Below are 12023 nucleotides of genomic sequence, written 5' to 3' on the forward strand. Positions count from 1 at the left end.
CAAGCAAATATCCCAGCAGTGCTTCCCTGAAGTAAGAAACATTTTAGTTTCCAATTCATGAAGCACAAGAGGCGCTCAGAAAGCAAATCGCCCCACTGAATTGCCGAAGGATCATTTGGAAAGTGTAGCAGCAAACCAAGCAGAGTCAAAATAGTGCCACACTCTCTCTCCCATGCAGTCAAACTGTAACACTTAAGAGATCAGAGGGACTCTATGAAAAAAGAGTCCAGACGCGCAAATATCTTTTTGACAAGCCCACAATGTTTCTGCTTTTCCAGTGCGAGTGCTGAAATGCGGAATGGAATGAGCCTTCAGAAGAAATGGCAGGATCCAGAATCCGAGTAACTAGGTATGTATGTATCCTCAGTCCAAAAGGCATTATCTTTGGTACGCTGCACTGTATTATGCACTATTCTGTGGTGGTTAGTCCGATGTTTTACTCTGTGCTAGATGTAAATGTGTTCTCTTTATAAATACGCATACATGCATACATACATACATACATACATACATATACAGTTTCTGCTTATGCCCTGCTCTGTGACGTCTCGTCTGAGCTAAACATATAACTACATACATGAAATTAAACTGGCACGGCACGCTCTGGCCAAAGCTTCCCTCTGATACTTAGCTCCGAAGGGATGTCTTATGCCGCTAAGTAGTGACAAGCAAACACTAATGTAAATAAGGATGATAGTCATCATTGAATACCCCAGAGGTGGCTCCCTTAAGACCCGCTATCGTATAGTGTAAGACGGGCATCGTATCAAGAGATGACACAGACAACAGATTGTGTACTCACAGATAGACTTTTTATTACGAATAACAATGGGTGTAATGCCTAATAACTGGCCCTATTGGTATGGTGGGGATTTCATTCACTAAAAAAACTAAGGAAAGTCTATGGGCCTCATTACGGGTCTGGCGTTAACCCTGCCGGTGCTACGGCCGGGTTGCCGCCAGACCAGTAATCATTTATTACGAGTCCGGTGGTACATTTGTGAATCCCCAATTCCCATGCAGTCCTACAGGACTCTATGGGAGTGGGGACACGGGAGCAACAGTGCCGGTGCTCCCGTGACAGGTCTGCCTACCGTGGCTGCTGCGCTCGGCAGGGTCAGACCTTTTCGGGCACAGAGGCTCCGGCAGGCAGACTTCTAATTTGCCGGTCTGGAAACAAGGGTGCCGGTGAGTTTACCGATGTTTCCGGACCAGCAAACTGGTCATGAGGCCCTATGTCCGTAAGTCCAAAACAAAAGTCTGTCTGTGTTAAAACCTATACTTGCCCTTATGTCGAATATAGAAATGTAGTGGAGGGTTAGTCCAAAATAAAGTCTGGAGCAGCCTCTAGCTCCCTTGGCAAGTTCAGGATACAGTTCCAACAATAATAGGTTTCAAATGTTCCTTCAGGACTTAGGGCTCCCTTCCCCAAGCTTCAACCACTGGTTCACAAAACAAGCTTGCACTATTCAGCGTGGTCTTGCTTCAGCGTTTCTTTCACAAGTCTCCTGAAGTTGTTGGGGCTTCGTGGTCTAGATGCAGTTCGTAGGCCACAAGTCCCACCCATAACAGGTCACGCAACCAGTTGCCCGTGTCCAGCTTTCTCCCACCTTGGCGGTTCACAAAGACTCACAAGTTCATATATTGATGGTTTTGCCTTCTTGCTACTACTTTAGCTCTCTTTTCCAAAATGTACTTCGTTGGCTTTCATTTACAACCTTCACTTTTGTTCAGCTCACTTTTGCCCGTTCAGCATTTTGATCACACTTCGCCGGCACGCCTCGGCTGATCATTCACAGCTTTCATTCGATTATTCACAGTATTCTGCTTTGTGTTACTTTCCCAATGTTCTTAGTTAATTAGAGACTTTTGAACACGTACCGCTCAAACGTGACCACTCTGATATAGTTTTTCTCCAAGAATCCCTTTTAAATATTTAAATCGGAGGCTTTTGAGAATGTGCCGATTGCATGCGATCACGCCAATACAATGCAATTCAGTCTCTTTCATATGCGCACCGGGTTTCTCGCATTCCTTTCAAACTCACTGGTCGCAGCGTTCTTTTCCTCAGTTTCCTCATTATGATGCTTTCTAAAATTTGAGGTCAGGGTCTCACCGCCAGCCCCTTAGGCACCCCTGAATTGGTACTTGCATTCAGGGGAACAAGCATTTATTGGCCATAGCGAAGGGACAGCCACTTTCCACAGTTCCCTTCTCCAGCTCCCACGAGACACGGCTCCCTCACCACGCAATAACACTCTGCCTGGTCCTGGAGTCTTTCAGCTTCTCAACTCTGGCTTCCTGCGGGTTGGGCTGGCCTTCCTGCTGCTCCCTCCAAGTTCTCTGGTGCCCCACCTTTTATACACCTGAGCTCCATGGGGTTTCAGGTGTGATTCACTTGCCTGGTTTGCCGGACTCCAATTAATGGGACATGCCAGACCTTCAGCCCTGTAGTCTTCAGGATCCCTCTTCTTCGTTCCAGTACTATAGAGGTGTTTCCTATAGGTAGCCTGTATTACTCTGTGAGGCATCCTCTTCTCATCAGTACTTTGTGTTGTTTCAGGGGGAAAATTAGGCTATGGACAGTAATATCCTACAAAGGCTGAGGGAGGGTAGGTTAAGTCAATGTCAGGAAAGGGGGAATACCGTGCCTCGACCCCTCAGGCACCCCCTCCCCAAGGAGCCTTCACTGAAGTGATCCTCCCTCTCTTGTCCACCTGCAGGGTCAGTATCCAAAAGAAGTGTCCCTTCCCTGGCCACCTGGGTAGAAGATCCATGGGGAGTAGTCGTGAGAGTGCCTTCAGGTTTCTCACAAAAGCCATAGAATGAAACCGCATGTAAGATCAATCCCACGCCTTCTGCAAGAAGGCAACCTTCAAAGAACAAGGACACAGGTATCACTTCACATTTAGTGGCTAGGCATAGCACATTTCTTTTATTCATTCTTTCTGTCTATTCGTTTTTCCTGCTTGCTGTGACCGACCGCATTCACTCTGTATGTCCTGCTCTTTCATTAGGCCGCCTTTGGGAATTTACTTGGAGGTACCATAAGTAGATACTTGAGGTATTTTAAGCCTACAAATCTACCAAGATTGCCCAAGCATGTTCTTGAGCCCCCTCATACATCAACAAACACTAAGCCATCTCTATATCTTATAATATTCCAAAACCATCTTGGCTTTCCGAGTCACCTCTCCATAGATAAGTCCATGTATAGAGGACTAACACGCATTCAGGCGAATACTAAATATTTCTCCTGGCCCTATTCCCTCCCTGTCTCTACAGCGCCTTACCCAGGTTTTCTTCCTCTTACATCACCCTTGCTCCTGGTGTTCTTTCCAGCAGACTGTGGTCTGGGTCCCCCAAGACGGATATAATGATGCCCCATCCTATGCATCTTCAGCTAAGAGAGAAAGAGGTTGGTGAGCTTGTGGGGTCATGGTCACTCCCCATTAAACACTGGTTTAGGTAGGGCGTTTTAGCATTGATCCATAGAGATTCTATGGATCTCATGACTAGCAAGCCTGGAACCTGCTGTAACAAGTGTTACAAAGAAGAAACCAGGGCCGGACTGTCCACCCCAAATATGTGTAGTAGGTTTAGTGAGCAGAGCTCAACAACAGTAAAAAATAGCCATCATTCAAACACATCTGCCTTCTAGCTGATTTTTTCCCCTCACCTCGAACCTGCTTCTGCCGGTCACTTTATCTGCCTCCACTCTAGCTCTTTATCCATCGTGGTCACATCCCTAACATAGTTGGCTGTCCCACCTACCTGCACTTCAACATATCTAATGTTGATTGGCCTTAATCTTTGTAAATCCACCCATGTATTGTGCCTGGTGATGTTTCCATGTACTCCCCTCCAAAACCTGGCCAGAATGTCACTCAAACGCAACCCACTATTAGAAGCTTCCCGTCGAATCTGATTTTTAATCTATTTTAGGTTCTTTTGTGATCCAAAGAGCATTGTCCGTTCCTTTACATAAATAAATAAACCAGTGTATCCACTCTGCTAGGGCTGCTGATAAAAAGAAGACATTTCCATCTCTGAAAGAGCTAAATAGAGCTGGCTGCATATATGCATTCAAATAATTAATAACAACAACAACAAAACATTCTGAAGAGACTGTATAGTAACATTTCCTAACTTCTAAATGTAAATGACCGAGATTGCTTGTGATGCTATGTTAATACCAAAAGCAATAAAAAGGCTGGGGCAAAATAAGAAACAGGATTTTCATTTTCTTCTTAAGCAGCACACCAAGTCGGCTAAGGACAGAATGCTTACTGATTCTGTGGCCACAAATTTAATAATTGCAGCCCTTATTCTCCTAATCCAAGGTCTCCATACATGCCCCACAAAGAATAAACCATACAGGTTTCCATAGCAAATATTTACACTGGTGAAGCTGGGACCCAGAAGTAGCTTTTTTAAAAAATATATATTTTTATGGATTTATACATATTACAACAAACATTGAACATTCCCTTCCCCAACCCCCTTCCCCTTTACCCTCCCTCCCCCGGAAAGGTCCATCAATTCCATAACCTTTTTGTTTCCATAAGCTTTTAATTGAATAAGTCTAGAATCCGTGGTGTAGCTTTAAACACACCCACCCAACCACCCCCCTCCAGCATCGCGCCTTGCACTCTTTTCGAGCCTTCTAGGCAGGGTAACTGGTAGGACCTAATCCACTTATTGGGCGTTGGAAGCGAGGTAATATGGTGGAAATGGGTCTATGAGAACAGTGGTCATGAATGAAAGTAACATGTACTTATTCTGAAGGATACTTATTCCTATGGATTATCCAGGCCGCTTTCCCCAATACTAAAGATTTCCAGACAGAGGGAGTAGGAGGAGAACTTAACTCTCTTAAGCAGACACATTTACAAGGACACACGGCGTAAACGAGCAGTGAGCCCATACACTGGCATCTCTGGAGTAAAGCCTGCAGAAGGCGAGACTCGCAGAGAAGACTGGCTACATATTCTCCAACATGTTGGTGAATTGCTCCGATTCTCCGAGCATGGAAACCCTTGGAGGAAGGAGCTTTTTGACTGTGCAGCACTGCAGGATACAAGGAACAAGGCATCAGAAGCCATGTGGCAGCGTTTTACTCATTGCTTTTAGAAACTGGAAGTAAAGGGATTTTTCTGGGTGTAAAAATGAAGATCATGAACAACAGGGATATTTTTCGACAATGAGAAATACATTCTTCATTTTAAAAACATAGGCCTTTTTGTTGCAACACATAGTTTCTTTGTGCCAAGTACTGTTTTTTAAAATGTTTAATTATGCCTTGTTCAGATCCGACAACAGTGGAACTGCTGAAGGGCTCCTTTGTGTGGCCTATACTGCTGAGGTCTAAACACATCACCCGGTGGGGCAAGCAAATGCAACTCTGTTACTCCTTTTTTGCTGCTCGCAGGGTTTGCCTACTTTTATGGAGTCAATTAGATAAGGTACACTCCCCTTATCAGAGGGGCTCCCAGTTTCAAAAGTTCAAATATAACAAGAGCATTCTAAGAGCCTGGTTCTTTACCTAGATCAAATTTCAGGGCCTTTTTCAGCTTCAAGGAGTATGGCCCAGGCACCAAAAAGGTCCCCTACAGTATGGCAGCACTGACACTTTGACCCAGCCACACCTTCACTGCATTAACTCTGCTGAACAGCATTTCACGTGACCTACTATCTGCTCACGTGTTTGTAAACCAAGTCCTTTGAAGTGTTCAGAAGGTGACATGCAGGTTTGGGTCTATTTGACCTAAAACATTTGACCTAATCACATTTGGTCGAATTTATTTGACCTTTTTCTAGGTCTAAAATACAGGAGGAGACCCCCTGCAACCTCCCCCACTTCCCCTCAAGCTAATCTATACCCTTACCCACATATATATCGTTCAAATGTTTTTAGGTCAATGATGCTAACACCGACATGGCATGGCTCCTTCTGAAATGCCACAAACAAATAGCGCATCAGAAAGGGGGATTACTGCAAATGGCAAAGAGACATTTCTTCCAGGTCAATGTAAGTTTTGGAGAGGTCGTTGGCCACAAGCCTAAGAAGGACAGCTGAAAAAGTGCTGGGTAAAAAAAGAAATAGAAAGACCAAAGGAATGATACTTGCTGGGAGGTCCAATCTGTCATTTTAAAAACACACTGTTATACTATTGACCAAAATCCGAAAAACAATTAGAAGTTAAAGAAAGTTTCATGTAAGCAGGCAAGGCCCACAGACGCATAGAAAGCTATATTTTCTAAATGTTCAATGTGTTTTACGGGCTATGTTTAAAGTTTCATGCACCTCGATGGGAACCAGGTGTATAATAGTGAGAGAAGGAATGCAGGGAAAACATAGGAAAACACATGGAATTGATTAACCCGGTAAACTTGCCTGTTTATTAAAATTCTTTCTGGAATTCCAGCACTAACTGCTCCAGCCTTTTCTGGTGCCAAGCGCCAGCCTGAAATGTTATTTTTTGGCTGCAAGGCCTTCCATCAGTTGGAGAGCGGAAGCCGTGGGGCACACCACGCTGAATCAGTAGGATAGACACCGTGTGCATTGCCACTTGCGAGATATTTCCCCGGCCTTTTCATTGGCCTCATATTTGGCTAAAACCTGATTTTACTTGGCATGGGGCAGCCGTGTTGCTGAAAACTGAACCCTTAAATAAGCATGCCCACCTTTAGTTTAACCCACGCACCCATTAAAATACTGGTTCGTAAACACCTTTAACCATCTATTTTTGAAAGGGCAAAATCACAAGTCCAGATCCCACTATATACTGTTCATAGTGATCGCCCCATGTCAAGCCACCGCCTTTTCGGCTGCTCCGATAATGCTGCACTTTTGCATGTGGGATTTTGGTCATGACGCACCTGTCTCTGTATGGGTTCCACACGCTTTTCTGTTGTAATCGGTGGGGGTCTAGCTCCGAGCTGGCCATACTGTGCCCGTTCTCTCCCTCCTACACTGCCCCAATCGATTCTAACAGTCTGTCTCCCGACCCTACCCCAGGACGCTGCACTGTCCACTTGACGCAGTTTTCCAACTTTACTCTCAGTTCCCCCTTGATGGTCCCATGGAACCCGCACACGTGTCTGTCTCATGCAGCCTCTGGGATCACTCGCCAGTTGCAGCACACACTCATGCATGGCTTGCAATGCTTTGCATGGAACATACTATGCTTGTGTTGGCCTTCCTGCTGAGCAGCATGTCCTTGTCACCCTTTTTTGAAAGCTTTCAGTTCATGTGTCATGTGTGTACAGGGTGTACTGGCAGTGCGACGGGAGTCAGCAGCTGCACCAGCCCACGCAGGGGGCACTAGAGGTGCAGCTCACACAGTGGGCCGCCCCTCTGGAAACCCCCTCCGTGGGCTGGCCCCTTCGAGGTGGGCGTAGTGCAGGTGCCCTCAGGGGTCCGGCCGGCCCCTCGAGGGACATAAATAGCCTGGGCTGAGAGTTGGGTGGGAGGGTGTTTGCTGCTGCCTGGGCTGGAAAAGAAACCTTGCTCTCTAAGCCCAGGCTATTTATGCCCCTCGAGGGGCCGGCTGTTTCTGACAGGACCCCCGAGGGCACCTGCACTACGCCCACCTTAGAGGAGTGGGGGGGGGGGGGGGCGAGCCCACGGAGGGGGTGGCCAGAGGGGTGACCCACTATGTGAGCTGGTCCGGCCAACGGTAAGCCTCCTATCAGACGCTCCCTCATAGACGTCCCTCCCCAGCCTCCTGCCTTATTGCCACAACCTAGCACCCTTACCTCTCCCGCTTGATATCTATCTAATATCGGCCACTCGTCCATGGGTCTCTTCCCTGCTGAGAACCCTATCTACTTTTCAGATCGGCTATCCAGCCTCCCTGGCACCCTTATCTGGGAGGACCAGTTTACAGCATTTTGAAGTCCACCCCTTAACTCAATTGGGCAAGACTCTGCTTCTTCTACAATTCTTCAACTAGGCTGTCATATCAAATTCTTTTGGCCCTTGACTCAACTAATTGACTCTCCTTTTCCTTGGTCTCCCTTGGTACATTGTCTCTTACTCTGTCTCAATTTTACTTTAACTGTAATTATACATCTTGTCATGCCTAAATGTAACTATCAACTGTTATATATTTTGCCCTGTTATTCACCCCGTCACCACCACTCATGATCACGGATTTTACTAATTACCAATCTGTTGGCACAATGTGCTTCCATTCCTCATTACTGAAACTATTAAATACATGCATATTGAATGGCAATATATATGTTATAAATAACAATGGGTATTACCATGTCACTTCACGGTGCACATCACATCACCACCAAATCACAGCCTTGAAAAAGACTTAGGTTGAAATGCGCGTCGGCTGTGTAGCGAGTTACCATGTCAAAAACTTGTCATTTATTTCTACAATGATGTTTTCTTTGGTGCTATAAATAAACAAAGTAATGACTATGACCTGACTGGACCATATAATTGATCTAATCGCTCAACTGCGACCATTGGACCACCACACCCTACCAGCGCCCAACTGATCCAGAGTTTGTCATCCCCACAATTCTTACAAATAAATGGGAACCCCAGAGTTGGTTCCTCGACAAACTAGGATCCAGGCTGCTGGTCAGATTCGGAGATAAGAAAAGAGGAGGTGCGCAGGAGAAAGGGAGTCCCGCCACGATTAACTCCACCCTTGCTAAAACTACATGTTTCCAATCAAGTGTATTATGTTTCCAACTTTCTATGTCGGATCTCTGATGCAACTGAGCCTTTCTACTGTGTTCCTTTGTTTGGAGGTGGAGTGAACAAGGACTTTAAAACACCATGCATAGCGCAGAGCGTGTACAGGCAGTGTTGCAGTTCAGCAAGGGAGCCAGACGTTTCAGACTCTTAAAACCAGAGAATATCAGAGACTATCAGTTAATCCTATCTCACATGTACGACCTGAGGAGTGGGGCTAAGGTTCAACCGCGCCATGAAGTCATGACCCAGGATTGCACAGTCACAGATAATGAGCTCCTGCAACTTGCTATCGATTTACTGCTTCCACCATCCCCCTTCTAGCGGTACGGCTGGTAAAGATTTCTGTTCCTCTCAGAGGGACGGTCCACCGCAAGTAACGAGCTGGTGGAAAAGTCTGGTGGGAAGATAACCACCTACTTCCAACCGGCGCGGGTGTCTGTTTAACAACGGCAGGTGGGGCTTTTACCCTCCTCTACTAATCAAAGACAAGGAGAGTCCATTATGCAGCATATGGAGGCTAGTGGAGATAGCCCAGAGACAGACCACTCGGTGGGGGTTTTGAGGATGTAGAAAAGTGGCTAAATGAGACCATGGCTCCCCGACCATAGCGAAATCTCGATCTATGATTCGGGGTCTTTCTTCTAATGCCTCAACTCTGGCCTTTCACGCTCCCCCAACCCCGCGCCTGTCGGCTATGCTACGACAGGTGGGTCCACGAGCGGAAGAAGGGGGCGGATAAGAGCCAACACTTGGTGCCAGAAGAAATTAACCAAGTGTTAAGCATTCTGGTTTCTTTGTATGAAGGACTCAAAGTAGACGTCAAAACCCAATCAACTCTGCTGGAGTCTATTGTTCAGATTTAATAATGTGGGAATCCAATATAAGCTTAAACATTTTTTTGCCAGTAAATCAAATAGCCAAAGATCATATCAAGAAGCCAGGTGTGCCGATTCCCTTAAGAAGGGTGTTTGTGACAATGGGACCTCGATTGATTCAGCCTGTGTTGTGCCTGGTTCAATGGCTAGTCCCCGGATCACGGCATACCGCAAGTACGGGCGCACAATGACGAGCAACGGACGATACTTGTCAATTACTGAAGGAGACTTTAACTAATGAGGAGGACATGCAGCTTCTAGCTGTTATTAATAATTCTGACCATTTGGTCATCTTGGCGGATGAGGGAAATGCCCCAGAACACTTCCCCGAACCAAGTGAACAAGAAACAGCCTGCAAAAAAGATATCTGCTTGTAAAAAGCAATGCGCCCCAGCTACTCGTCAAGATGATCCTATAAAGAAGTCATACACGAAAATTCTTATGAACTCAGCCATCTGCCGCAGCAGTACTTAGAAATCAGCAACCAAAATAGCATACGAAAGTTGGAAAAAGTACTGCGATAAGTTCCCAAAGTCACACACTCGGAACCAGCCCTCTCGGCAGTGCAAAGGAGCAGGAGCTCCTCGGACCAGATTCCACCCCTGCAGGAGCAGCGGGCACCTAACAGTAAGCTGCCCTGATCAATGCCACAATTAAGGCAAGCGCTAGACTGTAGCGCCTTACCGCAATTTATTCATCCCAAACGCCGCATCTGCTTCTGCTTTTGAAGCTTTTATTATTTGGAGCAAAGCCGGGCCAACGTGCTTTCTCAAAAGCACAAAATCGTCTGAATTTGCGCTCCCGCACCGGAATCGCCATTAGAGTACACGAGGTACTCGAAATTCAAAAATGCCCAGGACACTTCCCCAAGCTACACTGATAGGCTGTCCTGCCTATTTCATCCCCCATTGGCTGCCGGCAGGCGAAGCCGGCCCACATCCATCAAGGCCCACTACTACAAGACCAGCACCTGTTTGGTTCCTGTTTGTGCCTGTGTCTGCCATCTGCCAGACCCCCCATCTGTCACATACAAGGTAACACATATGCAACCATGACTTTGCCTTATCTAGCAGAATCACAAATGCATCTAGATTATTGATTTTGCCTTTTGACCACTCTAACTATTGCTTTTACTAGTGGATAAATTGACATTAGAATGCCTCTCAGCTACTGCATCCAAACTGCCTCAACCAGCATGTCCACTGCCTCTTTACGGCATATCTATCACCACATTTGCCCGGATTGCTAAAAATCGAATTCAGGTGACCCACTGCCTGTGCACCCTGCTAGCTACCCGTGTTGATGTTATGACTGCATTAGTGTTTTACCTGCCTGTGCTGGATTATTGCTGGATTATTGTACCTAGCCCATGATTGCATTTAGCCTGCCCATGATAGTTGCATCTAGCCTGCCTATGATGATTGCATTTAGCCCGCCCATGATAGGTGCATCTAGCCTGCCTTTAAAAGCTGAATTTTGAAAATTGCATTCAGCACGCCCAAAATAGTTGTATCTAGTCTGCCTATGATAGTTACATTTAGCCTGCCCTTGAAAGCTGTACTCTGAAAATTGAATTTAGCCTGCTTATGACAATTGCATTTTGCCTGCCCATGATAGCTGCCTTTATTTTTAGTCAATTGCTACTATCTCAAATAGGTGTTCCATCTAAGTCAATTGCCCCATTGCTTTGAGCCACATTGTACCTATGCGCTGCCTACTGCTTTTGAGTCAAATGTACTGCCCATCGTATTTTAGTCAACTGCCATCTCCTCAAACATAGGTGCCGTCTACTATACCTGAGTTACCTGTCTTATTCGCACATGCTCTAACCTTGATTAGGCTGGAATACACAGGTTTACTTTAGCTCAAACTGCCTACCCCTCCACGGCGACGTCACAAGATGCAAACATTACAAGCCACATTCGCCCTCCTCAAATTAACAACACTCCTAGTCTACACACTTAGACTCACTCCCACCATTGAACACACTACCCTTCAACGTTTAGCCCACTCCCCTGCCATGATGCAGACTCAACCCCAACCACTGATGAATCGTAATGACCAAACCGAAGAACCTCAACAATATAGGACCTTCGAATCTAAACCATGCAACACCAGATCCAGAAACGCTAGACTCCGAGCCAGACTCGCAAAACTATATGAACCACGCGCCAGAACGCTGACCGCATCTAACCGTAGCAAACCCACTCCTAATAGGGATATAGAAAGACCACATAGCCTAAACCTGAAGACACAGAATGCACGTATGCACACCTCTGTCACAACCCAAGAAAAGATATGCACATCTCCATCCACCATCCCACACCTAAAAGGTGCACTAATCAATGCTAGGTCCTTGATTGCTCATGCCATTGAGATTGCTGATCTCATCCAGACCGAAAACCTTGACTTCCTGGCCATCA

General features: G+C 46.1%; 1 protein-coding gene across 4 annotated transcripts in view; it reads right to left on the reverse strand.

The window, feature by feature from the left end:
* XRCC3 (X-ray repair cross complementing 3) overlaps positions 1-12023 on the reverse strand; it is a 172471-nt gene that overhangs the window by 12767 nt on the left and 147681 nt on the right. The window lies entirely within an intron of this gene.

This window comes from Ambystoma mexicanum, chromosome 14 (assembly GCF_040938575.1).
Source record: "Ambystoma mexicanum isolate Mex_15411 chromosome 14, UKY_AmexF1_1, whole genome shotgun sequence".
Taxonomy (NCBI): Eukaryota; Metazoa; Chordata; class Amphibia; order Caudata; family Ambystomatidae; genus Ambystoma; species Ambystoma mexicanum.